The following is a 27,991-nucleotide window of genomic DNA, read 5'->3' as shown; positions in this document are numbered from 1 at the left end:
CGCAGCGCCGGCTGGGCGACGGGAACGGGCCAGAGCGGCGGGAAGCGGGAGTCACGTGCCCGCGCCCAGGCCCCGCCCCCCCCCCCCGCGCCGCTGCCGGTAGGGCCGGGACTACGTCCGTCGCCCCGGAAACGCGGGGGGGAGGGTGTGTCACGGGCAGCAGTGGCGGAGGAGAAGGAGGCGGAGGAAGCTTCGACACCCCGATGGAGGCCGGGTCTCTGCACAGCCGCAGGAGGCGGGGGGGGGGGGGGGAACAGGAGCAACCCGGTGTGTCTGGTCAGCACTCCAGAGCCGCCCCCGCCCCCCCCGCCGCGCAGACACTTGGCCCGGCTGCGCTGGAGTCCGGGACCGGGACTGGCCTTGTGAGAGAGGGTCGTCCTGGGCTGCAAGGGGTTGCCCACGGGTGTTTGTAGGGGGGGCGGGGGTGTAGATATCCACATATATACTTGTACACGTATACACATACGTGTGCATGTCGGTATACATACGTGGAAAGAGTGCGTGTGGCAGTGCACATACACTTCTGCCTGTTTGCGCACACCTGCATGCACACACACGCAGTATGCACGTGCACGCACGCTGTACCCTATATGCTACAGGTGCACTGCGTGTATACACCTACACATGCAGATGCGTGTGCATGCATATACGTACACACACACGTACATGCATGTACGTGGCTGCACGGGCTCACACACCGAGTGAGTGAGTAGGGGCGGGAGTCAGTCTACTATTTTTCATAATGAAAAAATGACTGAAATTAGTTTTGAGAAGCAGGTGCCACAAAACTCAGGCAAGTTGCAGAAGGGCGCCTGGAGCCGAAAGAGGCTGAGAAACCCCTGTACTAGGTACAGGAAGCCACGATGATCGCTTTCTCTACAGCATCTTCAATAGCAACTGGATATCTTTTTCATGCCTGTTAATGGGGACTGATTTCAGACATGCTCCAGTGAAGACATTAAGTAGGACTGACATTGTCTCCTTGTTTTATTCACCGTAGGCCTAAAGGCCTCAAGTTGCAGTTAGTTCGTTACTGAACAAACTGCCAGTTTTCAGGGAGTCTCCAGCACTCGACGCTCCTCACCTCCCTCTCCAGCGCTCGGTGCTGTCTTCCCCGGGCACTGACGCTCCTGGTTATGCCTCTGGCTTTGCTTACACAAAAAGTTGAACCAGTTTAACTCTGGTTTACTCAATCTGGTCAATTTAAGTAGTGCACACCAATTCACAGGTGGTTTTCTAGGTGTAGCTTGTGTTGATAACTTTTTAAAACCAATTTTAATTAAATAGGCACAATATCTGGCTAGGTGAGGGTTGAAACATCATTTCCCACACCCTTTGCATGGTCATGCATGCACATAGGAAAAGAAAGGAGAAAGTGCTTGATGAAGTTATGGAACCACTTTGATTCCAGTTAATTTACTACATATCTGCTCCCTGACATAGGAAGTTGCTTGGCTTACCTTTCTAGTAGGATCTATTCATTTAGCAATAGCAGTTGTAATTATGCTTTAAAAATACTGACAGTAAAATCTGATTTCACGTGCTCCTGCATTTCGGGGGAGGGGAAAAATCTTGACTAGAAATTCTCACTTCTTGAATGAAACTTTCCATGCTTCAAAGCTCTCAAAGCTAAACAGAATTATTGAAAATTAGGGTTGGAAGTCTGTGTGTGCATAGTTTTCGACAAATGAGCTGTTAAACTCAGTAAGACTATTAGCGCATGAGGCTAAATGTTTGCATAATCATTTGCAGAAGTGGGGTGTGAAACTAGTTTTACAAATACACAGCAAAGCTAAGGCACGTCTTACCTTTAAAGCAGCTAATCAATCTAGTATTATGACTTCGTTTGCTTAGCTAGAGTAAACGAAACAAAGGAAATGAGACTTAATAGATACAGCATGGGATATTGGAGTTTTTACAGGTTAGTTTTATTCTGGTACTGTTTGTAGGCCACATTAGCCCACTGATTGCACTGGTTGTTGTGCAAACACACGTGAGCTTCATACTGATGAATTACAATTTTAAGCCTTGGGACCGTTCTCTTTCTCTCTTGGTTGGAGGATTTGGACCAAAAAGGAAAAACACATGGAGGGGGGACTTTGGGGAAGTGATTGAACAGAACAAAATCTGAAAAACGATTCTGTAAGAATATCTTCTTTTACCACCTGTCATGATGTAGAAATAGGCAAGAGGTCAGTTTGGCTTTTAAATTCAGGAGCAGTGTGTAGGTCTGGGATGAAAAAAACCACCCCATTTCTTCCACCTGTTCCCTTATATACTAAGCAAATTTGATTTAGAGAAAGAAGGGTTTTCTTTTTACTAAAACTGCACTTAACCTTGACCTGGCAATCACATAGCATCATAGCTCTTAACTTATTTGAAAATTTGATTACTGTAACTTAAAAAAAAATTAAACATCTAGGAATTAAGAACTGTAAAGTAATAGGTAGTGTGTTATTTTATCATCTCAGGTTCAAGCAGGACAGTTTCAGGAATGTATGACTTGAGAGAGGCAGCCAGACAAACAATCCAAATGCTTCAGTTGGCAGGATGAAGTGATATGCTAATGTAAGAGAAAAGGTGGGTGTACAATGGCAAGGAAATAAATACCCGTTAAAGAGATGGGAGGTCTAGGACAGTGGTTCTCAACTTTTTTTGTACCAGGACCTATTTATGAAGATCAGTGGCCAGTCCCGACCTGCTTTCCCCCAGCCCTGCTAAAGGGAGCCCCCAGCTGCCCCTGTGCCATTCGGGCTGAAGTCCCGCAGTTCGTGCGGATTTCAGCGGAGAGAGTCCAGCCCCAGCACAGGCTGGAGGGAGGAGGGGAGGCCTGTGGTGGCCCCCCCTGCCCTGGTCTGGGGCTGCCGTCCCTCCAGCCCGTCCCTCAGCAGCGTCTCCCAGTTGCTCTGCCCATACAAGTATGAGCACCAGCTCAGTGCCACCAGCCCAGCTATGCAGCTCCCCCCGATGCCTCCTTCTCTTGCTGAAGGGGCAGGCGCCTACCCCTCCCATCCCCCCTGCCCTGATGCAGCCTTGGCGCCCGGCTATCTTCCCCCATATCTGGCAGGTACCCATCCCCCCTGCCCACACACACACAGTCCCCAAGTCCCGGACCTCCAACCCCCACTGATCATACACTTACCTGCATCTAGCCATTGGTGCTACTCCCAGGACCCTGCCTGGGTGCATGCAGGCCATGGGGATGTGTGTGCAGAGACACACGTGTGCCTGCTGCCTCCAGTCACCCAAGCAGTAACTTGCAGGCAGGCTGGAATGAAGGTTATGTGTCTGGGGAATGACAAGCTAGATGTGTGTGGAATTAAGGGCTAGCTCGGAAGAAGATGACAGTGGGAGAGATTGGGGGTGGAGGGGAAGAGGTGGGAGAGGTGGATTCTTTGCTAGTGAGCTTCCCTGGGAGTCAGGCAGCGTGGGATAGCTAGAATCTTCCTGCGAGCCCAGCTGTAAGTGTTCGGATTCAATGCTTGCAAGCATAATAAATATTGTTATAGCTTTTTGATGATAGTGTTAGAGCACGGGTGCTCAACCTGTGGTCCTTGGGCCAGTTGCAGCCTGTGGAGCTATGATATCTGCCCCATTGGGCTCCCCACAGTTGGGAAATTTGGCGGTTTCTCACCTGTCTAAACTCTTTCCTTTGGTGAGGCACCCCCCTCCCCGCCCATTGCTGATGGATTGGGTTCTTGTTATGCCCCTACCTTTCCTCCCTCCATGGGCTTCGATTGCGTACTGCTTGCATATGGATTGGACACTGCCCATCCGTCTCACCGGACAAAAAGGTTGAGCACTCTTTGTTTAGAGTAGTGTTCTAACTGAGACAATCCAGGAAGTATGCAAAAGGAAAGGATTTTTTGGGTGTGGTGACTTTTATTGGACCAACTGCGTGGTTGGAATTAAGTTAGATAAGTTTTCAAATGCAAGATTCATAAATTAATAGATTCATAGATGCTAGGGTTGGAAGGGACCTCAACAGATCATTGAGTCCGACCCCCTGCCTAGGCAGGAAAGAGCACTGGCGTCAGATGACCCCAACCAGATGCCTATCCAGCCTTCTCTTAAAAACTCCCAAGGTAGAGGAGAGCACCACCTCCCCTGGAAGCCCATTCCAAATTTTGGCTACCCTTACCGTGAAGAAATTTTTCCTGATATCTAGCCTAAATCTGCTCTTTGTCAGTTTGTGACCGTTGTTCCTTGTTACCCCAAGAGGCGTCCTGGTGAACAGAGCATCTCCGGTTCCTTGCTGCGCCCCCACCTAATGAATTTGTAGTTGGCCACAAGATCACCTCTCAGCCTTCTCTTGTGGAGGCTGAAGAGGTCCAGGTCCCTTAGTCTCTCCTCATAGGGCTTATGCTGTAAACCGTTAACCATATAAGTGGCTCTCCTCTGGACCCTCTTGAAGCTGTCCACATCCTTCTTAAAGTATGGTGCCCAAAACTGGACGCAGTACTCCATCTGGAGTCTGACTGGTGCTGCATAAAGGGGAAGTGTCACTTCCTTGGTTCTAGTTGTCATGCATCTGCTGATGCACGATAAAGTGCAGTTAGCTTTGCTGATGTTTTTGTCACACTGACGATTCATGCTCATCTTGGAGTCCACTAGGACTCCGAGATCCCTTTCCACTTCTGTGCTGCTGAGAGGGTCATTTCCTAGCCAATAGGTGTGCTGGATATTTTTATGTCCTAGGTGCAGTACTCTTCATTTGTCCTTGTACTGCATCCTGTTGTGTTCAGCCTGCTTTTCCAACTTGTCCAGGTCTGCCTGCAGTCATTCCCTACCCTCCAGAGTGCTTACTTCACCCACAATTTAGTATCATCTGCAGACTTGGACAGAGGACACTTCACGCCCACATCCAAGTCACTGATGGAGACACTGAAGAGTACAGGTCTGAGGACTGAGCTTGGTGGGACCCCACTACCCAGATCCTCCCAGGTCAATACTGACCCGTCTACTACCACTCTCTGGGTGTGACCCGCAAGCCAATTTGCCACCCACCAGACTGTGTAAACATCTAAGTCACAGCCTCTTAATTTATTTACGAGAATGGGATGAGATACCGTATCGGAGGTCTTTCTAAAATCCCAAAAAACAACATTCACCTCTACTTCTGCATCAGCATTTTGTGACCTGGTTATAAAATGAAACCAGATTAGTCAGGCATGATCTACCTGCTACAGATCAATGCTGGTTGCCCTGCTTTATCAACGATTTGGATGACGGGGCGAAAAGCAATCTTCAAATTTGCTGATGATACTAAAATATGGGGAGAGGTGGGTACGTTAGCAGGGAGGGAGAGACTGCAGAAAGACCTGGATAGGTTGCAGGGGTGGGCTAACAAAAACAGGATGCGTTTCAATACTGACAAGTGCAGGGTGCTGCACTTGGGCAGTAGTAACCAGCAGCACACTTATAAGATGGGAAACTCCCTTCTTGAGAGCACGGAGGCAGAAAGGGATCTTGTAGTCATTATTGACTCCAAGATGAACATGGGCTGACAGTGCGAGGTACGGTCGGCGGGGCTAACCAGACTTTATCATGCAACCACAGGTGCATCTCAAGTAGGTCCAAGGAGGTGATCCTCCCCCTCTACGCAACACTGGTCAGGCTGCAGCTGGAGTACTGTGTCCAGTTCTGGGCACCCCACTTCAAGAGGGATGTGGACAACATGGAGAGGGTCCAGAGGAGGGCCACCCGCATGATCCGGGGTCAGCAGGGCAGAGCCTACAACGATAGGTTACGGGACCTGAACCTCTTCAGCCTTCACAAGAGAAGGCTGAGGGGGGACCTGGTGACTGTCTATAAACTCACTAGGGGGGACCAGAAGGGTTTGGGGGAGACCTTGTTTCCCCTAGCGCCCCCTGGGATAACAAGGAATAACGGTCACAAGTTGTTGGAGAGTAGGTTTAGATTAGACACCCATAGGAACTACTTCACGGTCAGGGCGGCTAGGATCTGGAACCGACTTCCAAGGGAAGTGGTGCTGGCTCCTACCCTGGGGGTCTTTAAGAAGCGGCTTGATGCCTACCTGGCTGGGGTCATTTGAGCCCAGTTTTCTTCCTGCCCAAGAAGGGGGTCGGACTTGAAGATCTCCAAGGTCCCTTCTGACCCAACTTCTAGGATTCTACGATTATTTTTCCCGCTGGACCCTCACAAATATGATCCTTAATATTTTCAAAGACTTCCAAGGATGGAGGTGAGGCTGACTGGCCTATAATGACTTGTATCCTCTTTCCTCCCCTTCTTGAAAATGGGGACCACATTGGCCCTTTTCCAGTCCTCTGGGACCTGACCCGAGTGCCACGAGTGCTCAAACAGCCGTGCCAGTGGTTCTGCTATGACACCAGCAAATGCCTTCAGTACTCGCGGATGCAGCGCATCTGGGCCTGCTAACTTAAACACATCCAGTTCATCCAGGTGACTCTGCACCACGTTAGCGTTGACAGTTGGTAGGCTGGTATCCCTCTGATCCCATCTAAGAACCTGTTAGGAGACTGATCTTGACCCTTGTTCAAGGACACTGAGGCAAAAAACTCATTGAATAGCTCAGCCTTGTCCCCCCTGTCTGTCGCTAATTGCTCCTGTTTCTTCAGTAGGGGTCCTGTGCTGCCCTGCGCCTTCCTTTTGCTCCCTACATACCTGACAATAGACTTCTTGTTGTCTTTAATTTGTGTTGCCAGCCTCAGCTCTGTAGTTGCTTTGGCCTTTCTAACTGCCTCCCTGCAAGTGCGGGCCAAGTAGATACACTCCTCCTTGGTAGCTTCCTCCTGCTTTCACCACTTATATGCCTTCTTTTTTTTTTGCCCTTAGGCTCTTCTGGATGTCTGTGTTTAGCCAAGGAAATTTTTTGTCCCCTTTCTCCCCTTTCCCTCGCACTGGGATCATCTCCCTCTGTGCCTGAAGGATCACTTCCTTTAGGAACGACCACCCTTCCTGGACTCCCATCTCGCCAATACTCCTCTCCTGCAGTGCATCGCTGGTTAAACTGAGCACACTGAAGTTAGCCTTCCGAAAGTCAAGCACCTCCATCCTATTATTATCTTACCCACTCTACGCCGTATGATTAATTTGATTGAGTGGTGGTCACTGTCCCCAAGGTGACCACGAATCTGTAGTTCCCCTACCAGGTCATCCCCCATAGCCAACACCAAGTCCAGTGGGACCATATACTTCCTGCGTTAGGTGAACGGTTGGATTTGGCTGACTGCTCTTCTCAGCAGATGTCAGGGTAGTTTAGGTCCCCCATGACAACCATGTCCCTAGACTGTACGGCCTCTGAGAGCTGCCGCAAGCATTCCCAGTCTAGCTCTGCTCCTTGATGTGGTGGTCTGTAGCAGACCCCCCTCACCAGGTCCCTTTCCCCTTGACCTCCATGTGTCCTAACCCACAATGCTTTAACTTTCTCTTAAGACTCCCTTCTGTGCACTCACCTGAACACTGTCTGAAGCCAATGACGCTGATGCGCAGTTCAGACTCCTCCTGCTCTCCCCTCAACTAAATAGGGATGGGAGAAAACCCCTTCCCACTTCCCTACAGCTGGCCCAGGTCACCTTATTGCTGCTGCTGGTTCCTTACCACCACACAGGAGCCAAGGGCACGCACATGCTTGCTTCAGCATCCCAACTAAAAGTCAAATGTTCTCAGTGAGGCTTGAACTCACAACCTTGGCATCACTTCCCCAGGGCTGTTTTGTAAGTATCACATGCTAACCCACCACACCACAAGAGCTGACCTGAAAGGCTCTTTGTCACTATTTTAGAGCATTTATTTAAAGTAATTGTATCTCTGCTATTGGCTTTTGGATTTAATAAAGACATTTGAACTGAATTACTGACACGCTCAATCAAATTCTAACACAACATACAGGGCGCATCCACATGTGTCACTATGGCAACTTTACTGTGCTGTATGTGTGGCACATGATTATTTTTAGCCACTACTTCACCGTAGTGGCACGCTATACAAGGGGAGCGTGTTGCAATGGGGACGTAGATGCTGTTTGCTTGTAGATGCCCATGGATGCTACATCGCCAATTTTGTTTCTTATACTGCTGTTTTTCCAAATGTTTCTAATCATAGAAAACTAGGGTTGAAAGGGGTTCCAGTAACTCATCTAGTCCAACCCCTTGCTAAAAGCAGGACCGTCCTTAATTTGATCATGCCAGAGACTTGTCGAGCCGGGCCTTAAAATCCTCCAAGAGTCCACCACCCTCTAGATAAGCCGTCCCAGCACTTCACCAGTCTCTTAGTCAGAAAGTTTTTCCTAATGTCCAGCTTGTTCACATCTCTTCTGTAGTAGGGGACACAAAACTGAACACAGTACTCCGCATGTAAGCTCACCAGTGCAGAATAGTGGGGAATAATGACTTCCCTCAGTGCTGACAACACTCCTACTAATGCAGCCCAGTGTGCGGTTAGCCTTCTTGGCAACAAGCACACACTGTTGGCACCTATTCAGCTTATTGTCCACCGTAACCCCCAGGTCCTTTTCTGTGGAGCTGCTGCTTAGCCAGTTGGTCCCACGCCTGTAGCGGTGCATGAGACTGTTCTGTCTTAAGTTCAGGACTTTGCACTTCTTCTGGAGCTTTGCCTTCTTCCCCTGCATGGCTGGTTTGGGGCCTGGCCATTCTTCCTTCCGTGGGACTGCCGTGGGGACAGGCACGCCCCAAACCTGCTGCTGTAGTGGGGCCTTGTCAAGCCCCTTGGGCTCAGGTTGAGGCTGACAAAGCCCCCTTTCTGCGCTGTCTTGGGGCTGGCGTGCCCCCTGCCTCCCTCTGCACAGATGGATGGGGCCCTGGCATGCCTTTGTTTAGAGCGATGTTTGAGCACCCCGTGGTTTGAGCACCCGTTTGTTTAGAGTTATGTGCTACCTGTGATGATCCAGGAAGTATGCAAGAGTCAAGGATTTTTTGGGTGTGATCACTTTTATTGGACCAACTGAATGGTTGGAATTAAGTTAGACAAGCTTTCAAACGCAAAACGTTCTTTGTCAGTGTTTTAGAGCAGTTGCTTAAAGCAGGTGTTGTCAACCTGGGGTATGCCTACCCCTGGAGGTAATTTGAAAGGTCCCAGGGAATGTACAGGGGCGGGCGCAGATGTAGCACACCTGCTGCCTCACAGGAGCAGGGCCAGGGCGGAGGGAGAGCAGGGCCCACAGAAGCTGCACTGCCGCTGCTCTGCCACTCACCGTGCCCCTGCTCTGTGTCTGACCGCTCGCCACCCCCAGCCACGTCTGACCGCTCGCCACCCCCACCTGCTCCGCATCCGGCTGCTCCCACCCCCCTGGGGGTACACTTTTTAAAAAGGGGGCTGCCGGGGGTACACTTACTAAAAGAAAGGTTGAAAACTACTGGCTTAAAGTCACTATACATCTGCTATTGGCTTTTGGATTTAATAAAGACATTTTAGCTGAGTTACTGACGCACCCAATCAAACTCTAACACAACATGCAGTGTTGTTCTGGCTTTTGAAGACTTTGCCCAGAAACCTGTGCTTTTTTATTAATTGCTGATCATTTTACAGCTTTTAGAGAAAAAGGAAATTAGTTAAGCTCTTTCTGAGTAGTAAGATACTCTTATGTTTATTAGAAGCTTAATGAAATTTGGGACAATAACGAAATAATACCTTTAAAATATTTTTTTAAAGTTATGATTTTATATTAGGGGCACACCGATAGAGATTTTTGGGGCCGATATCAATAGCTGATATTTAAGGAGGCATATTGGCTGATACCGATCTGGTTTCCAATACAGCTACCTCCAGCTGGTTAAGTCCGGTCTGGTGGAAGGGGAAGGGGAAGGAGAAGGGGAAGGGGCGTGGCAGGGGTGCACATCAACGCCGCCTGTGGTGAGAGAGGAGGCAGAGGGAGGTGCTGCCCATGCGGGGTGGAGGGGACGGAGCCACAGCTCGTGATGGGGGGCCGGCTGTCACCGCTGCTTGCAACCCGGGAAGGCACCGGGGAGGTTATGCTACAGTCAAAACTGCAGTTGAAAGGGATTTCTTCTTTCCTTTTATTTTTGTTAACTTACGGAGGAGGAAATAATTTCAGTTCGCTTTAGGAATCGGTCTTTCCTTTGCACCTGTTTTTCCTAAGTTAGTCTTTGGAACAATACTGGCTCAATTATAGTGAAGTAATATCATGCATTTTGAGCTTGGGGAATCCACAGACCGTGTAATTCTCTGCATTTCCTCCCCCTTCCTTGCATCCCACTTTTTGACAGTGTCATTCTGCTGGAGCTATGCTGGAAAACCTTGCAAGCTTGCGTGTGCGTGTGTGTGCGCGTGTGTGTGTGTGTCCACACATGCTGCATGGAAAATCCTACACTTTGTTTAGTCTGCAGAACCTCTTCTGTTAGCTAATGCTCCAGGCTCCTCAAAGGTGCAGAGAGAGAGGAGCACTAGTAAGTACCTAAGGCAGAAAGCAAACAAGGGCTTTATCACTGGTCTTTAACTCCTATCAAAAGGGAAGTGAGGGAGAAGTCATTTAAACATGAGGCTTGAATGAAAATTAGCATGGATTAGTCACAGTTGTCCCAGGAGTCCTGTTATCTCAGGTCACAGGTACTTATGGTAGGGAGTGGGGAACTTTACCTCTAGGATCCCCAAATGAAAGACTCTTGAGGGAGCCAAGAGGGGGAGGAAGAGTCCTGGGTCTGTTTTTAGCCAAAGGGAATTACCCTTGAGGCATGGCAGGAGTAGTGTGTGTCTCCCTGTCTTTTCCCAGTGGATGAGCTCCTGGGCAGTTCATGCATGGAGGAAGGATGACTCTCTAGCCTGTTCCCCACAGGTAAACTGCAACAAATTGAACTGATTTGGAGAAACGAGTGGGTTACGTCTGAGCAGCTTCCTTGTTTGGTAGTCAGTTGGCTGAAGAGTGGTTGATGCTGATGTTACTTAATACTAAATTTACCCTTCTGTGGCCCCTGGCAGAGAGATCGGGGCATTCATCCTCCACTTTGCACAGACTGGAGGGAACAACCTGGCTCCCATCTTAGTTTTGAAGAACTTCATTGCTGAAAAATCAAATGTGCACGTTCCCTAAGGAACGTATCCATTCAAAGGCATGAAATATAAACGTATATTGTTACTTGCAAATGCTTTGCACAAGTACATTTGCTGGATGCTTTTGGTATGTTCTTCAAGCAAGTAGTGTCGTTAGCTGTTAAATTCTTGACTCCTCTGTTAGGCTTGGGACAGAAATTACACACAAGCTGGTCTAAGAGATTGGAAACAGGTTCAGATCTGGAACACAACAGAAGGATGGTGCACGTAAGCCACTTTCAAGATTGCCGAAACGGGTTTAAGATAAGCCTGGATGGATGTAGTATTAGACTTTAACTGATTTAGATTAAATTGGTTTATTGTACTTCTGACCCAGACCCTCTCCAGATTCATATTAACACATAGTCCCCCAGCATCCCTGGACCTCTGCCAGCCTGCAAGGGAAAAACCACCTTTGCCCACATTTTCCTCCATTAAAAGACAATCCACTCTTAAAGTTTGTTGATCCAGTTTTAAAGTTTGTTCGTGACCCTTTCATAGGCACTTGTGACCCCCTTTTGGGACACAACCCGCAAACTGAGAACCGCTGCGGTAGAGCAGCAGGGTCGGTCGCGGAGCGCGCTGCTGCGGAGCGGAGGGGCAGTGCCGCTCAACCCTTTGAGACGGATCCCACGTACCAGATCAGACCTCTTTGTGGGCCAGATGAAGCCTGTGGGCTGTAGATTGCCACCCCTCTTATAGCTCCTTTTCAGCTGGGGCTTTGTAGATGCTTCTGTTACGTTGTTTCTACATCGAAAGACTCATGCTACACGGCAGGGTAGGCTTTCACCTCCTAGACTAAGTCAATCAGAGGTGCGTAAGCTTTTGTAAGCTAGCTTGCTTCTTACCCCTTTCTTTTTCCTCCCTTCCCTACCCTTTGTTTTCCAGTAACTGCTCTCTGTTTAGAACCGCTGCTTCCTGAAACGTCTTGTTTGACAACACAGCCGTCCAATTTCTGAGTGGCTGGGGCTGCAGCCCCCCTATCCGCATGCTGTAGGGGCTGCATGCCCACCAGAGCCGCATCCTGCACGAGCTGAAAGGGGTCTGCAGGACCTCCCCAGCCACAGACTCCCTTGCACCAGGACTGTGCCGCCCTGCCTTGGCCCTAGTGCAGAAGGGGTGGCGGGGGGAAGTGGGGACGCAGGAAGCAGATGCTGGGCTAGGGAAGGGGATTTTGGTGGCAGCAGCAGCAGCGAAGCGATGGGGCAAGCAGACTCGGGACTGGGAGTTTGGGAGCTGCACGCAGCACACAGGCCGCCAGTCGGATGGCCGTAACTGGTTGGCTTTCTGTGGTTTACTCTCCTTATGTGCTGTCCCTATATTCATTTGAGTTCTCGTTGAGTTTTCCTTTTCTTACTCCTTTTTTGAAACATCTCCTAGGTTGATCCTGATGGTAAAACAAGCGTACCCGTTAAGATGACTGCGGGGAAAGTATCCTGTTTTCATCTACGCGGCCTGGTGAGTTCCACGATTTACATTTGAAAAGTACCTCTTACAGCACATGTCCTTAGAGCTGATTTTTTCTATTATATGATAAGCTTGCCATGGCTTTTCCCTCCCCCGATACGTGTGAAGTGGGTCTAGACTTTTGGGGAGATCGCATGTTTTTCTGTCGGCAAACCACAGGGCGGGTCAGCACTGCTATTTAGGACACCGTAACGTGCGACTTCTCGGAGCGTGTGACAAAGTGTTCCCGTTGACATTACACGGTATTTAGTATTCCCAGCCCCACAACCATCGCTAGCTGTGCCATTGCATTGCTGCTGCGGCTGTTGCATTTGTTAGCAGCAGCCCCTGAACTGACAAGCTCCACACGTCTTCAAGGCTCCCAGGAGGCAGTTTCCGGACTGGCGTTATCACCGACCGACCGCGCTGGGCATGGCTTACGGCGCTAGCAGTGCCGCGGTGCTTGCAGCGGGCATGCTGACAGCCTCTTATCCCACGGAGGGCTCCTGACGGTCGGTCCGTTCCCGCTGGGGATTTAACGAGCCCTTTGTTGGCAGCGCCTTCCAAGACGGGCAGTTTTCCTGTGCGGGGGCAGCCTCCTGTGTCCGTCCCGCGTCTCCCTGGACAGAGCAGGGCCGGGCAGAAGCCACGCGCTGCGGTCCTGAGGAGAGCAGTGCCGGGGCAGGGTTCAAGTCAGGATGTTGTCATCACGCTGGGGCGTTTCTCCGCCTTCCTGCCGAGAGCGTCTCGTCTCCGCTTCCTGTGCTCCAACAGCCAGCGTGGAGGCGAGAGAGGCAGGGAGGCGGTGAGGGGACGGGAACATGAGCAAGGCAGATGCCAGTGCTGTGGGCCCCACGGCGGGGGGCGGCGTTGCCGCAGGGATTTTTCCCTGGGGCCGGAGGCTGCTTGTGACAGCGGAGGGAGCGGGGCTCTTGTCTGACGGTCGGGTGCGAGCACGCTGGAACGATTCAAACGAGGCAAAGCACAGGCTCCGCGCCCCAAACTGGAAAGGTGTCGCTGCATTCGCGTTGTTCTCGGTTCGTTCCTGCGCAGCGTTGAAGCGTGTTCACGCTCGGTGACAAAGCTCGTTCACCCTGCGTGATGAAGTACGTTCACACACAACAGCGAAGCACGTGGACACACAACGAAGTGTGTGCACACAAACAGCGAAGCCTGTTCACGCGCAGCAGCGAGCGGTCTAACTGTTGTTATGCGTGAGCTCGCTGAGAGCAACCGAGATGAAGCAGAGGAGAGGCCCCACACGCCAAACTGGAAAGGTTTTGCTCTGGTTCAATCCTCAGCTCATTCACAGGCAGCAGTTAAAGCGTGTTCACGCTCAATGATGAGGCGTGTTCAAATGCAATTAGGTGCGTTCACACTCAGCGATTTAAGAGCGTTGAAACGCGTTTACACGCAGCGTTTAAGCACATTCGCATAGACGAGTGACGCGCCTTCCCTTCCTCCTCAGGGATTAGAGCTTACTAGCAGCTGCCCCTTTGAACCCTGCCCCTGTGGAAGGACTCCCAGCGTGCCTGTGTGCCGCTAAGAGAGCTGTTGCTGGGAGCAGGGCCCCGCTGGACTGGAGAGGGTTGATGTGAGATGCTGCCATCGTGGGGCTGAGGCTTCCTTGCAAATCTGGCGCCTCTGTCTCCGGTTGGCAGCCAGCGAGAGACGGGGGCAATGAATCTGGGCATGCCTCTGGACTGCCTGGGTGGGCAGGGGCACCGCGGTGCCTTGCACTCGCTGGGCAGGAGACGTTGCGGGAGGGGTGTCGTGCAGGCTCACAGGGCCAGAGGATGCTGGGGATGGCTGCGGTACATGGTGTGCGCCTGGAAGGGGCCTGCGGTGGCACGCTCCAGTCCTTCCCCTGATGCCCGGTGGGTGCGGTGTGCGGGTGGTGGTTGTTGTTGTTCTCCCACCCGCAAGCTGTGAGCGTGTGTTGCTGAATCCTGTTGCTAATAAAGATGAAGCTGTTTGCCGTCCCACCAGTCGCTCTGCTGAACGCTGACTCGAGGACAGAAGCCCAGGGGCGTGGAGGTCTGAGTGAGTACCCTGTCCCAGGGACCCCGAGGCCAAGGCCAACACTGTATGGTGTCAGAAGTGACCTGTCGGAGTAGGCAGACCAAAGGCTCTCTGCAGAAGCAAGCTTGCATACAGTTGAGCAGAAGGAAAGCTGCCATAGCACTTTGCAAAAGCAAAGCAAACCACCGGTGCAGTTTGCTCACAGGAGGGCCATCAAGCTGCAAAAGGGCAAAGTTTGCAAACGATGCGGAAGCACAAGCAAGCCTAGATCCTGCCCAGCTTTTGGAGAAACCTGTTACAAATGCTCTGGAGCGAACCACTTTGCAGAAATGTGCAAATCAAAGGGAGAGGCTCCAAAATCTGCAAAAGGAGTCAGTACCCTCTATATGGGCGCAGTGTCTGCCAAGCAGCACTCACCGACCGTTGATAAGCAGAGTGTCTGCTATAGCGCAGGTATAGCACAGGAGTTTTGATACGTTACAGTCTGCCTGGCCACTGACTCCCCAGCCCAGCCCAGCCCAGCCCAGCCCCTGGCTTCTTGACTTTTCATCCCATCCAGGAAGAGCACACACCAAGTGCTGAAACCTCCCTAGCCTGACGAAGGGTTTTTGAACCCTAAAGCTTGCTTAATAACTATTCTCCAACTATTTGGGTTGGTCTAATACAAGATATCAAATTCACCCAAGGAACCTTGTCTGCCTATGTCCTTAGCCCAACACGGCTACAACCTACACCCCTGGTATAGCACAGTGATGACCGCTGGCTTGCCAGCTTATTTGAAGTTAGATACTGGAGGGGAGGCAAACGCTATTCCGATAGCTGTAGCAAAGGCTTTGCAGGAAAACTGCAAGGCTCAAACTCATGTTACATTAGTCGCATTTGGCAGTGCACCCATGAAACCAAAAGGTGCAGGCATTGCAGGCTGCAAATCTGGTGCTAATGAATCTGATGTACCTTTCTACCTAACCGACAATAGCGACCCATCAGTACCTCGTAGGGTGGCATGCACCACGTGAGACCTCATCAGACGAGTCCACGGAATGGCCCCGGCAATACCCGCAACCAAGGCGGACCTTCTCAAACTATGTCCGGACGTTTTAAAAGGGGTGGGCCAATTTCCCGGTACCTACCACATCTGTGTCGACCCGGCAGTACCACCAGCGGTGCACGGGTGTAGAAAAATTCCCTGTGCAACCCTAGGCACGTAGAAGATTGCCCTCGAAACGCTGGAAGCTATGAGAGTCCTTATGAAGGTGACTAAGCCCACACACCCTGGGTCAATAGCCTCGTGATCGCACAAAAGAAGGATGGCTCGCTACCGCTTGGTTTATACCCGCGAGACCTCAACGAGGCAGTGTCAAGGCAGCCCGTCAGTTTCCTGGGCGGACTATCAGCTGGCAGCCCGTCCCAGGAAACCGTTTGGCTGTGCCAGGCTGCCAGCTGATAGTCCGCCCAGATGCCACTAACTACAGGGGTCTGAATAAAGAACTGGGATTTGGGCTGGGATTAGAGATGACACGGTTTGGCTGTGCCAGGCCCTGAACTGGCAGCTCCCGCAAATACTGTCCTAAGTATATGGGCTTGAATAAGGAACTGGGTTTTGGGCTGGGTTGACGACAGGAAATCCTCTTTGGGCCACCCCACACCTCTGTGGCACTGGGTACTATCCCATACCCCCCAACCAGAGTCTTGCCTGGCCCAAAGTGCAGTTTTTGCATGCCAAGCTGCCAACTGACAGCCCCCCATGCCCACTGTACTCAGTACATGGACCCAAATAAGGACCTGGTTTTGGACTGGGGTTATGGCTGGAAATACTGTTTGGGCCAGTTCCCCCATCCCCACTGTACTAAGTAGACAGGCTCAAGGAAGGAATTTCTCATGGGCTGGGATTAGAGATGGAAATCCTTCTTGGGCCACCCCACACCATGCCTCTATGGCACCGGGGGACTCTCCCTGACACCACTGACCAGTCTGGCCCGGACCAGAGCGTGGTTTCTTCCTGCCAGGCTGCCAACTAACAGCCCCCCATTCCCATGGTACTAAGTATACACACTTGACTAAGGACCGGGCATTTAGGCTGAGATTACAGATTGAATTGATGACCAGTGTCTTGCCTCGCCCAGATGGTGTGAGGTGGCCCAAAATGGATTTCCAGCCATGATCCCAGCTGTTACCAGATTTGCCTGTCACTTTGGGGTGTGCTCATTTATTAGGGGTACATTTCTAGGGTCTCTGCAATTCTATCAATGTGCTGCTTGTGTTACCTGTGTTTCTGTGCGGAGCTGTATCTCTCTTCTGCAAGAGCTCACCCCCAATGGAGCTATCTTGTAGGACTCCGTTTCAGTGGGGCCGGGTTCCTCCAGCCACTAAATCAGTCAAATGCGCACGCACGCACGCGCACACACTCACTCACTCACTCACTCACTCACTCACTCACTCACTCACTCTCTCTAACACGACACGTGTGACCCGGCCGGGTTTGTCAGCATGTACAGGCTGATACCTTCATGTGCCAGGAATCAGTTCATTAAGGTAACACTACACTGCAGTCAGACACCAGCACACAGTGAACAGAATCCCTCTGAATCCGGCTGGGTGTCCAGCTGACACCCTCATGGGCCAGCTTTCAGTTCATTAGGGCACGCCTGAGCCAAAGTGGGTCCATCAGCCTATACAAGCTGATCCTCTTATATGTCTAAACTCAGCACGTCCCAATCTTTTGCCCTAACTGTCCTAGTAGTGCTAGCCTCTTGATGAGCGGACCCCGCAGTATTTCTGGGCTTCACAGGGATCTTTGGCTTAGGTAAAAGAAGCGTTGCTGCAGAGCAAGTGGGGAAGGGAAGTAGAGAAAGAAAAATACACCTGGTTACCACCAGTTTGACTATAAAAGTTATTTATTGTGAAGCATATGAAATTTATAGTGGTACTAGTAGTAAGAGGCATGCAAGGGAAAACAAACAAAACAATTACAATATTATCCTGGCTTAATTGAGTATTTGGGGAAACTTAGCTGAAGCTTGTGCGGGCCGGGAGCGGTCCGAGGCCCTCGGGGGCGCGCAGCGGGCTGTGGCCAGTAGCCCAGACACGCCGGGTCGGGGAATGCAGGCGGTGCGCTAGAATTAGGCACGGAAGCTTAGTGGTTAATTAAGATTATTTTACTTACACCGAAGATGGTCGCGGTGCAGGCAGGAAAACTTGCTTGAGTTGCGGTTACAGACAGAAAAGAAGAGAGGCGGACTAGAGTTCCTTCCACGCGAACCTTCTAGCCCAATCCGGTTGAAGGCTCTAAACCCGTGAGCCCGTCGTGTAGACTGTCTGAAGAGGCTTCATCTTTTGTTAAGTGCACTGAAGGCATCTGTCTTGGGGCAGTGGATTGTTCTTGGTGCTGTGTATTGAGCTGGTCCCTGAGGGAATCATGATTAATTGGTAACTGGTAGCAGCCAGGCCTGCGGTGATCCCAGGTCCTGTGCCTCAAAACAGACGCAGTTGCACGAGCACCCATGTCACGAGTTTTGCCTGTCAGCAGCCAGAGGTGCAGGCCCTCGAGCCCAGAAGCCCTGCACCAATCTCCTTGACAGCTGGCAGGCCTCGTGGCCGCAGCAGGGGCCACCATCGCTGCAGTTTTCAGCCCGCTGCACCTTAACACACACGGTCATCTATGTCACGAGTTTTGCCTGTCAGCAGCTCGAGGTGCAGTTCCCCCCAAAACCCTGCACCAATCGTCTTGAAGCTTGGCAGGCTTCATGGCCTCGGCAAAGCTACCGCCCCTGCAGTTTTCACCCCATGGAAAGCTATCTGTGCACCAGGCGTGGTAGGATTGGCGCTGGGACAGTTGGCTGTGCTGACCTCAGAGAATGGGAGAGCTTTGCATCTCCCTGGGTGATTATAGGATCGTATTTCTGAAGACACATGTACTTTTGGGGCATCCAGAAGCAAAGACACACATTTTAATGGGATGGAAAGTGGGTCAAACCTGTTTCAAAGGGAGTGTAGAGAGAATGTCTGATCTTACGGGGAAGGGATGTTGACTGTCAGCACGAAGACTTCTTACATGAGCTCTGTACGATGGGAAACAGCAACGGAGAAGAGGTGGTGGGAGGTAGCCAGCAAAGTCAGTGACATTTAGGAGGCAGCAGTGCAGTATTGGACGTACCAAGTAGTTATTTCATCTCAGTGAGCAATTTTAATTCATTTTCAGCAAAATCTTAAAATCTTGAAGACCTGGACTTCTTCAGCTGTGACATCACAAACCTGAAGGATTACAGGGAAAGGATTTTTGAGCTGCTTCAGGAGATCACCTACCTGGATTGATTTGATCAGGAAGGTAATGAGGCCCCCAACTCAGAAGATGAAGATGATGAGGGTGACTTCTCTAAACATGCAGTCATTAGTTATGCCATTCAGTCAGTATCTAAATATAAAATTCAGACTAAAGTGACTGTGGAACTGCTGGAGCACAAATCAGCTACATGTGTCAGGTGAAGGGCAGTATCACATACTGCTCCTATTGGGTAGTGCGGGGGGGGCGGGCAATGCACTAGCAAAGAGAGTAGTCATGGATGCTGTGCACAGTTAAAGGAGAGCTGCACTTAGGAAAACGTGAGTACACATCTTTACACTGAGATATAACTATATAAAAGCAGTTATTTTATTGCTGGTAGCAGAAGCTGCTTTTTTTTTTTGTACCCATCAACTCACATTTGATGCTGTGGCACATTCAGTTCTGTGTTTTCTCTTCCTATAGAAAGAGGAAAAAGTGGGATGTTACTTCTAGTCCTGTCTTTTTTTAAAGATTTCTGGAGAAGGTTTTGTAGCTGAATTGAGTCAGATTTCAGAAGCTCATTTAAGATGAGTTTACAAACAAGCCTTTGAGGTTTAAGCAAAGCTGTAAGGAATTAATTTACCTGCCTTTCAGAAGGGGATGAGGAGGATGAAGCAGATGAAGATGAAGCTGGTCCACCAGGAGAGTACAAAGAAGATGAAGATGGTGGAGGTTCAGATTTGGGGGAGGGGGAAAAGGAGGAAGAAGCTGGCCTTTCATACCTGATGATGGACAAGATCCAGGTAGGACTTACCCTATTCTACTGTAAGGCTCAGGATTTTCTTGATACTATCTAGCTATAAACGTGTAATATTTTAAACGTTTATAAGCATAGTCATGTAAATCCACTATCATATGTGAGCGATAGAGTACTTTAGAGAGAGACCTTTTACTATCAAAGAAGTGCGTTACAGTAGGGGAACCACCGCTCTTTGGTATTCTCCGTTACCTTGCTCAACATGAAATGCTGCAAGATTCATTACTTCACGGCCTTGTAGAATTAGTGTCATTCTGCACCAGATCACCAAGTCCAATTTGGAGGAGAACGTGGCCGAAACAAATCCACCTGCCCTACCAGGATGCTCACAAGTGTCTGGGGCGCTTCAGCCTTGAGAGCCATGTCCTCACCATGCAGATCTGCAGGTTGTCAGGTGTGGGGCTGGGGCTTCCAGGCATGGGGGAGAGGGTGAGTATGGAGGAGCTAGGGCCTGAGGGTGCAGGGAGCTGATCAGGATGTGAGGGCTGAGGCAAAGGGGAGACAGGCTGGGAATCCAGGAGTGAGGGCTGGCCACTGAGGAAGAAGTCAGGGAGAGGCTGGAGCTGTGGCCCTGGGAGTGCCGTGGGTTCGGCCATGCAGGGGAGAGCTGGGGTGGGGAGCGGAGACTTGCCTTGGGTGGGAGCGCATTGCCCTTGCCCTGGGTAGGAGCACAGGACCTTGAGCTCCTCTTAGTGGAGGGAGGTGGGTGGGGAGTTGGATCCTGGCATTTTGGGGAAGGAGAAGGGATTGGACGCTCCTTTCACCCCACTTATCTCAGGGCCCTTTTCTTTCCTTGCCAGGGGGGCAGAAAACCCATGTGATGTTTGCTGAGCTGACCTGCAGGGAGCCTGATGGACCCAGGAGATGGGAACGGGGCTGTGTTGGGTTTGCTGCTCTGGGAAGGAAGCGAGTTAGAGCAGAGCAGGCGTGAGGACCAGGACTTGCAGGTTGTGCCCTGCTCTGGCTCTTTGAAAGGAGTGCTGTCCAGCATGCCATAGTGAGGGGCATGGTTTGGGAGGACTCCTGGGTCCTGTTTCTAGCTGAGGGAAGGAGGGCAGGGGGTGGGAGGAAGGCTCTGTGGCTCAGGACTCCTGGCTTCTTTTTGGGATCTGTCACTTCCCCAGAATGAACCCACAAATGATCTGTGCATTGAATCAATTGATCCCTTGGGTGATGCTGTCAGCACGTACATGGAGGTGAGTGGAAGCAGCGCGGTGGGAGGTGTCCACTGCCCTGATCAGAGGAGGCTGGGGTTGGGGGAATACTGGGCCCATGGATCGGATTGAAGGGTGGATGGCGATACTGGGCTGGGGTGGCCTCATGGGTCCCATCTGTCAGGCAGAGGAAGGTAGTAATAGGTGCATGGGTCAGATCTAGGCTGGCATGGGGCTGCAGGGAAGCAGAAGGGTTACTTGGCTGGGGGTGGACCCGTGGGTCCCACGGGAGGGTTTGTATACTACAAGCAGGGCCCTCCTGCCAGGGTCCCCGTTGGGTCCCAGTCGTGCCCTTCCCTGCCCAGCCCTGTCCTGGCAGTGGCTGATGGGGAAAACGTGGGGTCTTTCCATTCTCCTTCAGTATGGAAATGACCTCTGCTTTGCCTCCCAGCCCGCTCGTGCTTTGCCTCCTGTCTCTTCACAGCGGTTATCAATGTGAGCCATGATGCACGACTGATCACGCAGACCAGCTGCCAGCTCTGGGTGGTGGAGGAGCAGTCCATCAGCCAGATCAACGGTGACTTCGACTGCAAACAGGAGGTGCTGGAGGCCTCGGGCCAGGTCAGCATTAACTGGCCCTGGGAGTGACCTTGCTTTGGGGAGGCTCCTCGAGGACCTGCCCATCCCCTCTCAGAGACCTGCCTGCACAGCTTCACGTGCACCCACACCCAAAGGCCTCCGTGTAGAGGGGGCAGGGCCGCAGGCATGGTTGTGGGTTGAACTTTGAAGATGTGGGGTAGGGGCCTAATGCAAGACATGTTTATTTTTAGAGCTGTTCTTCTACACCTGCTGCTTTCCCAGGAGAGAGAGACTTAATTTATATGAATGGGAGGGAGGGGGTTGTACTGGAATGGTCTGTTTTAGGCAGGAGTGAGGGCTGTCCTTGTCCCATTGCTGGGTTCCCTGCCCCCCAGTCTGGAGAATGACGTGAGCCTTGTTTTGCATCCACCCAAGAAGATTATATTAAAATATAATAAAGGAAAAGTGGCTCGTGATGGGTTTTATTCTGAAGGGGTAGGAGTGGGGCTTCACAGTACTGGCAGGAGGGACACACCTGAGATTGCAGTGGACAGACAGACTGGGCTGAGGCATGGGGATGGAAAGAGCTTCCCTGTAAGACACATGGCTTGTCCCATCATAGACAATGATGGCTGAAAGGGACCTCAAGAGGTCACCTGGGCTAGTCCAACCCCCTGCTTAGAACAGGTCCACCCACAGCTATATCACCCCAGCCAAAGCTTTCTCTACCGAGGCCTTAACCTCCAAGGATGTAGATCCCACAGCCTCTCTGGTTAACCTATTCTAGTGTTTTACTACTCTCCATGTGAGGAGGCAAGGCCCTACCGGGGCTTGCCTGATCCCCAAATCTGATCTGAGAAGTTGGCCAAGTGTCTCTTGGAAGAACAAATGCTAAAAAGGATTGTGAGGGAGAAGCCTCGAGTGTCAAACACAAGACTGGAGAGCACCTCCTGCAGCTCCCCGCTAAGCCTTGCACTGGGGCAGAAATTGCGGCCCCCATAGTGACAGAGGGAGGGAGCTGGGCAGGGCTGGGGCTGCTGCCCAGCCAGGGCTGTGTGTGGCCCCAGTCGGAGCAGGATGGAGCCCGGGACCAGGGGGGCTGCAGGGGGACTGGTTCCCTGCTGCTGAATGCACTCCTGGGGAGGACATGGGGGGCATGTGCCTTCCAGATTTGTGCGTAGGGTGGGTGTGGATGCAGGCTGGAGCTGACTCCCCGCCTTGCTGCCCTCTCCCATGCCTCCTCACGCATGCACACACACCTTTTCCTCCTCATGCACATGTGCGTACTGCCCTGTGCCTCCCCACACAAGCACACACATACCCCTTTGCCTCCTCAGGCACACACGCACGTGCACACATGCACGTACGCATACCTGTGCCTCTCACGCATACACATAAATACACGCACCTGTGCCTCCTCACATGTAGACACACATGCTCACAACCATGCCTATTCTCACGTGTGCACACTTGCACCCCTGTGCCTTCTATGACATGCACTTACACATACACACACCCCTGTGCTTCCACACATGCACTTGCACAGATACTGCCTGTGCCAGCTTGCACACACATGCACACACACACCCCTGTGCCTCCTCTCACACACACACACGCATCACTGTGCCTCCTCCCACATGTGTAGGAGCAGCAGCATGGGGCAGTGGGGGGGCAGCGGGGATCGCCCCTGCCCAGCAGCACCCAGTCAGCACGGGCTTTTCTTTAAAGTACTGAGCCGGGGGGGGGGGGAGGTGGGGTGTGTGTGTGGAGGAGGCAGCCATGTGGGGGGCAGCCATGGTGGGGCTGGGGGAGCGGGGCGGGGTGGTACTGGGAAACTGGAAGGTTGTGGGGGTTGGCAGGGGTCCCCCCATGTTCCCCTCCCCCAGCATCCCCCCCGTCCCCCGCCCCTAGTACTTACCAGTTCGGAGTCAGCTGCAGCTCCCTGCTGCAGCCACCGGGGACTGCCCGAATCATCAAAGCTCTCCAAATCTTTTCTGAAGATTCAGAGAGCTTTGTATTGATTTGGACCTTTCAATTGGTCCCCTGATTTGATATGGATTTGGAGATTTGGCCATCGAATTGGGCCAAATCTCTGAATCGAATCACCACCCGAAGCTTTGCGTAGTCCTATTGCTCGGCTGGGTGGTGATTCGAGAGGAGAGAGCATGGGGAAGGCAGGATGCTGCTAGGTCTGTTTTAGGGGTGTCTATTCCAGCGTTTTCACTAAGGCCACTTGATTCGCCCCGAGATGATTTCTGGAGAGGTAATATCATGAGGGGAAAGGGCCATGCTGGCTGCCCCAGAGACAGCAATAGAGTTAAAGCTCTTCCAACCCAATATGCCTTAAATGTACATCTCCTCCCAGGTCCTTTAAGGGACGAGTACTGGCCGGGAAGACCCCCTTGGGCCGAGGACAGGCCAAGCACCAGTGCTGTTGCAGTAGGTCTCTCTGTATCCCTATGCCCAGGAGATCCATCTGGGCCCTTGCAGTTGAGCCATCTGGGACAAGGATGGTGCCTGGGATCCACAGGTGCAAGGTGATAAATGGCGTCTAATGGCCAGGGAGGGATTAGCATCCCCCGGGCCCTGCAGAGCACACCCCTGCAGGGGGAAGGCATTTCCGATACAGGCTGGGCCTGGCACACACGTATTCATTAGAGCTGTCACGGCAGGGGGCCGATGGTCTCTGACTTCCCCCGGCAGGTCCCCAGGCAGCCCTTGTCCTGGTAACATCTGAATTCCTCTGTGCTTGCACTTCCTGACCTCTTGAATACTCTCACTCCTCCTGCCAAGCTCAGCTGGGAGCCACTGGCCCCTGTGGGCAGGGAGCAGGGGCAGAGTTGTGTGAAGGGGCTGATCTCGGCTCTGGGGGGTTCAGAGAGACTCCGCGGGTCCGAGCCAGAGACCTGTTTGCCTGGGGAAGGCGCGCTGGTCTGGATTCCCACCGTGGCCTGGGCGCCGCTCCTCCTCGTGCTGCTCACACGCTGCTCAGGTACCCCGAAGGGGAGGGCAGCCACGTCCTGGGCTTTATGAATCCCAGGCTCTCTTCCCACAGGTGTTTTTTCCAGTTTCTTGCCTTTTGGTCCTGCCCTGTCTGCCACAAAACCAGAGGCTCAGTGAGGATAAGGGATTAATTCCTGTCATTCTTCCAGGTTCCCTCTCGCATCTGCACTGACTCAAGCGCCCGCAAAGTCCGTGGCTCTGGGCAGCACTGCCAGTCTCTCTGGGACACTGAGCAGTGAGCACAGGCACTGCTGTGTCCACTGGGACCAACAAAACCAGGGCCAGGCCCCACAATTTCTCTGGCACAGCGAGGGGATCGAAGGGAATGGAGTCCCAGACCGATTCACCGTTTCCAACTCCAGCGCCATACGCTGTTTAACCACCACCTATGTCCCTGGGGAAGATGAGGCCATTTCCAGGTGTGGTGCAGGTTACAAGATTGGAGGTAGTTATGGGTATGTCAGCGTGACACAGTCAGATGAGGACCTGAGACAAAAACCTCCCTTGGGCTCAACGGGGCTCTTTGTGGCTTGGATCTGTGCTCCATGATGAGTTTGCATGTCAGCAAGCTCTGCTAGCTCCTCGAGTAGCTACTCGCAGTCTAACAGGCCTTTCCTTGTCCTGCTCTGTCCTCGTACTCTTGGACAGGCACAGCAGCTTTTCACTGTTTCCCTGCCTAGCAGCTCTCTGCCCTTGACTGTCAACATATATTCCTCCTCTTCTCTTTTTGTAGAAAGGACTAAGGGTTCGGAGACACCTTTCCACACCCACTATTAGCAAACGAAGGATGGGAATGCATGATACACAAACCCAGCACAGATTCAGGAAACATCTCCAAAATGTGTGGTTGCAGCCTTCTCCCCTCTGATTCCTTGACAGATGTGTGGTGCCCCCTTCAGAGGGAATCCCTTTCTTTAAGCAAAGAGCTAAACCCACACACCCATTGAGGAGAAAGGGCAATCCCAGCTCCGGATTAAGGGCTATGCAGAGTGTCATCCCTAATCACACATAATCCCATTTGTATCCAGCCTTCGTCCCACATCCTTGCTCAGGGGTTCATAAAAGGGAAAGGAATTCTCGTTTGGGAAGAAACGAGTGACCTCTCCTCTTTTACTGTCCTCCTCGTGCTGCCTGCTGGGTCCCATCTTGTCCTGCTCTGTCATTGCATCCTTTGCCAAGGGGCAAAACAACTTGTCATTGCTTCCCCTTAGCAGTTCTCCGCTGTACGTGGTGGAGACTCCTTCATCCCCTCCTCTGTTGCTTGCTGAGGTCTGTATGCTTGGGAGCCCCTCTGCTCACCCAGCGTTCAGAAGCTCAGGGTGGCATCTCGGGTAAAGGACCAATCTCCATCAGGTGTCATTTCAACTCAAAACTGATTTCTCTTGAGACCCCTTGGGTGCATGTGCCCTTCTTTGCAGGGTGAGAGTTTTCTGTAGACAAAGCATTGGACCCCATGGACGTCCTGATGAGGATGAGAAATCAGAGCAATGACTACATAGCGATGTGGAGCGTCATCTTGGGTCACGTGTGCTTCCATCCTGACACTCGGTGAGCAAATTCTGTCTTCCAGGTTCAGTCGGAGGGAAGGAAAATCAGTGGATGATGGCACTGCAGGGTGCTGGACTCTCAGATAGTTTCTAAACTAAACAAAAGTTGAAATACCCCCCGGTGCTCATAAGGGAAATGCACCTTTGTGAGATGTTTGTCATGGGGGACAGTGGGCTTTGGCCAAATCTGGGGATTTGTTTGGGGGGTCTCTACAAAGGCACGAGAGAGAGGCAGATAGCAGAGGCAGACACACACTGTGGGTAAATGTGATTCCACCTGACTAGCTGGTGTTTCACATAACCTACATCACCGTGCTACATTCGCAACTACATGGGCTCATTTTGTGATGTTTCTAGTAAGTGGGGGAGGTCGAGGCAGCAGCAGCCAGGGAGCAGGGAGCAGATTTGCATGAAGGAACAGATCTTGGTCCGGGAGTCAGAGAGAGACTGGGAGGGTCCCAGCGAGAAGCTTCCTTGGCTCAGGAAGCTGACCTAGTCTGGATTCCCACCATAACCCCTCTCCTCCTTGTGCTGCTCACGTGCTGCTCGGGTAACTCATCAAAGGCCGTGTGTTCCAGATGACTTTTGCAGACCTTCCTGGGATGAACAGAGAAATGGGGAGCCCGCTGTACGAGAGGAGAGTAAAGGAACTGCCTTGTCCTACCTTGTGAGAAGCAGACCGAGAGTGGAGATGACTGCTCTCTGCGATTACATCCAAGAGAGCCAAGAGCCATGCAGAAGAAAAGGAGAGTGCCAGCTCCAGAAAAAGTGAGTAAATAGGAGTCCCACATAGACACAGGCTGAAGCTGAGAAGAAGGGTTGTAACCATCGGAGCAGGAGGCTCTGGAGCAGGTTCCCCGTGGGAGGGAACAACTAATTTTAAGAAGCAGATTGACAGATTTCAGCATGGGCTGATATGTGGGATTGCCTGTGCTGGCAAGGGTGTGGGCATGAGCCAGGAGGTCCTGTCCAGGCCCGTGTTGCCCTGTCCGCTCCAGTCCATCTTCAGAGAAAGATGACCCACCCGTTGCACACGGAAGAGGCCACGAGAGGTCATTGGTGTCACACAAATCCCTTCCCTGCCCGGAGTGTGGCTGCCTGCTCTGTGCCTGCGTGTTACACAGGAGGAAACTGGTCCGGGGGGCAGTGCTGGAGGCGCTAGGGTGCGGGCGATGTGCTGTTCAGCCGGGAAGGGGCGCGGGAGACGGGGGTGGGCATCGCAGGGAGCACAGAGAAGGCAGGATGCTGCCAGGTCTGTTCTGGGGGGCTGCTCCAGCGTTTTGGCTGAGGCCATTCAATCTCTTCCAAAAAGATTTCTGGAGGCAGGAGCATGAGTATTTTGATGGGAAAGGGTCCTACTGGCTGCCCCAAAGACAGCAATAGACTTATAGCTCCCTCTCCATGTGTCTTGAATGTGGAGCTCCTTATAGGGCGCCCACCAGGGTTGTTGTAGTGTTGATGGGAATACAGCAAGGCCTACACATAAAACCTTTGTGATCAAATTAAAAAAACAGTGCATCTTGCACAAAAATGCAAGTGGCAGCTGGGACCATGCCAAATAGAGCACCCCCAATTGGTCTTATTCTCTGTGCTAGATTATGTCAAATCAAGGAAATGGTCAACAGAGAACTGCCACGCTCATCACATGTACGCGTGTCTCAGAAGCCAGTAAAGGCAAGAAAGCTACACAGACGGACAAAAAACTAGAGCTCTTCCTTCCAAAATGATATCTTTCGTTACACCAACTGGAGAATCACAAGAAAATTGTCCTTTTCTGCAAGCTTTCGGGATCAAAGTCCCTTTGTCAAGCTCTGGGAAAAGTATAGGTGGTACAAGATGGTAAGGAGTCCCTATAAGTAGGAAATCAACTTCATTTTTGCACGGAGGGAGCTGGAGATGGAAGACTGTCCCTCTGGGTCCGTGAGAGTGTCTTTGTGAGCTGTGCCAAGTAGCTCTTTGCTGTGTTGGTCAGGTAGGACTCCTTCCCTGGAGGTGTCAGATGGCAAGTGGGGAAGTAACAAAAACTTCCTTCTGGTTCTGCAATGAAGTTTAAAACCCCAAAAAGAAAGCTACATACACATTTCAATTGACATAGCAGCTACAGGGAACAAAA

The 27,991-nt window shown here is 51.7% G+C and overlaps 1 long non-coding RNA gene across 8 annotated transcripts; it reads left to right on the top strand.

Annotated features, from left to right (window-relative positions):
• Positions 1 to 27,991, top strand: LOC132246425 (uncharacterized). 8 transcript variants are annotated; one of them, XR_009457687.1, is made up of 7 exons: positions 1 to 99; positions 2,472 to 2,580; positions 12,430 to 12,507; positions 18,716 to 18,841; positions 19,433 to 21,370; positions 25,750 to 26,646; positions 27,474 to 27,991. It is a non-coding gene; the product is annotated as an uncharacterized LOC132246425 (long non-coding RNA). The 8 variants fall into 8 exon arrangements; XR_009457688.1 differs by lacking the exon at positions 2,472 to 2,580; XR_009457686.1 differs by lacking the exon at positions 1 to 99 and having other exon boundaries at positions 108 to 2,580.

The sequence above is a fragment of the Alligator mississippiensis genome, chromosome 16 (assembly GCF_030867095.1).
Source record: "Alligator mississippiensis isolate rAllMis1 chromosome 16, rAllMis1, whole genome shotgun sequence".
In the NCBI taxonomy this organism is placed as follows: domain Eukaryota; kingdom Metazoa; phylum Chordata; order Crocodylia; family Alligatoridae; genus Alligator; species Alligator mississippiensis.
The sequence above is the reverse complement of the archived record's forward strand: the minus strand, read 5'-3'. Positions and strand labels throughout refer to the sequence as shown.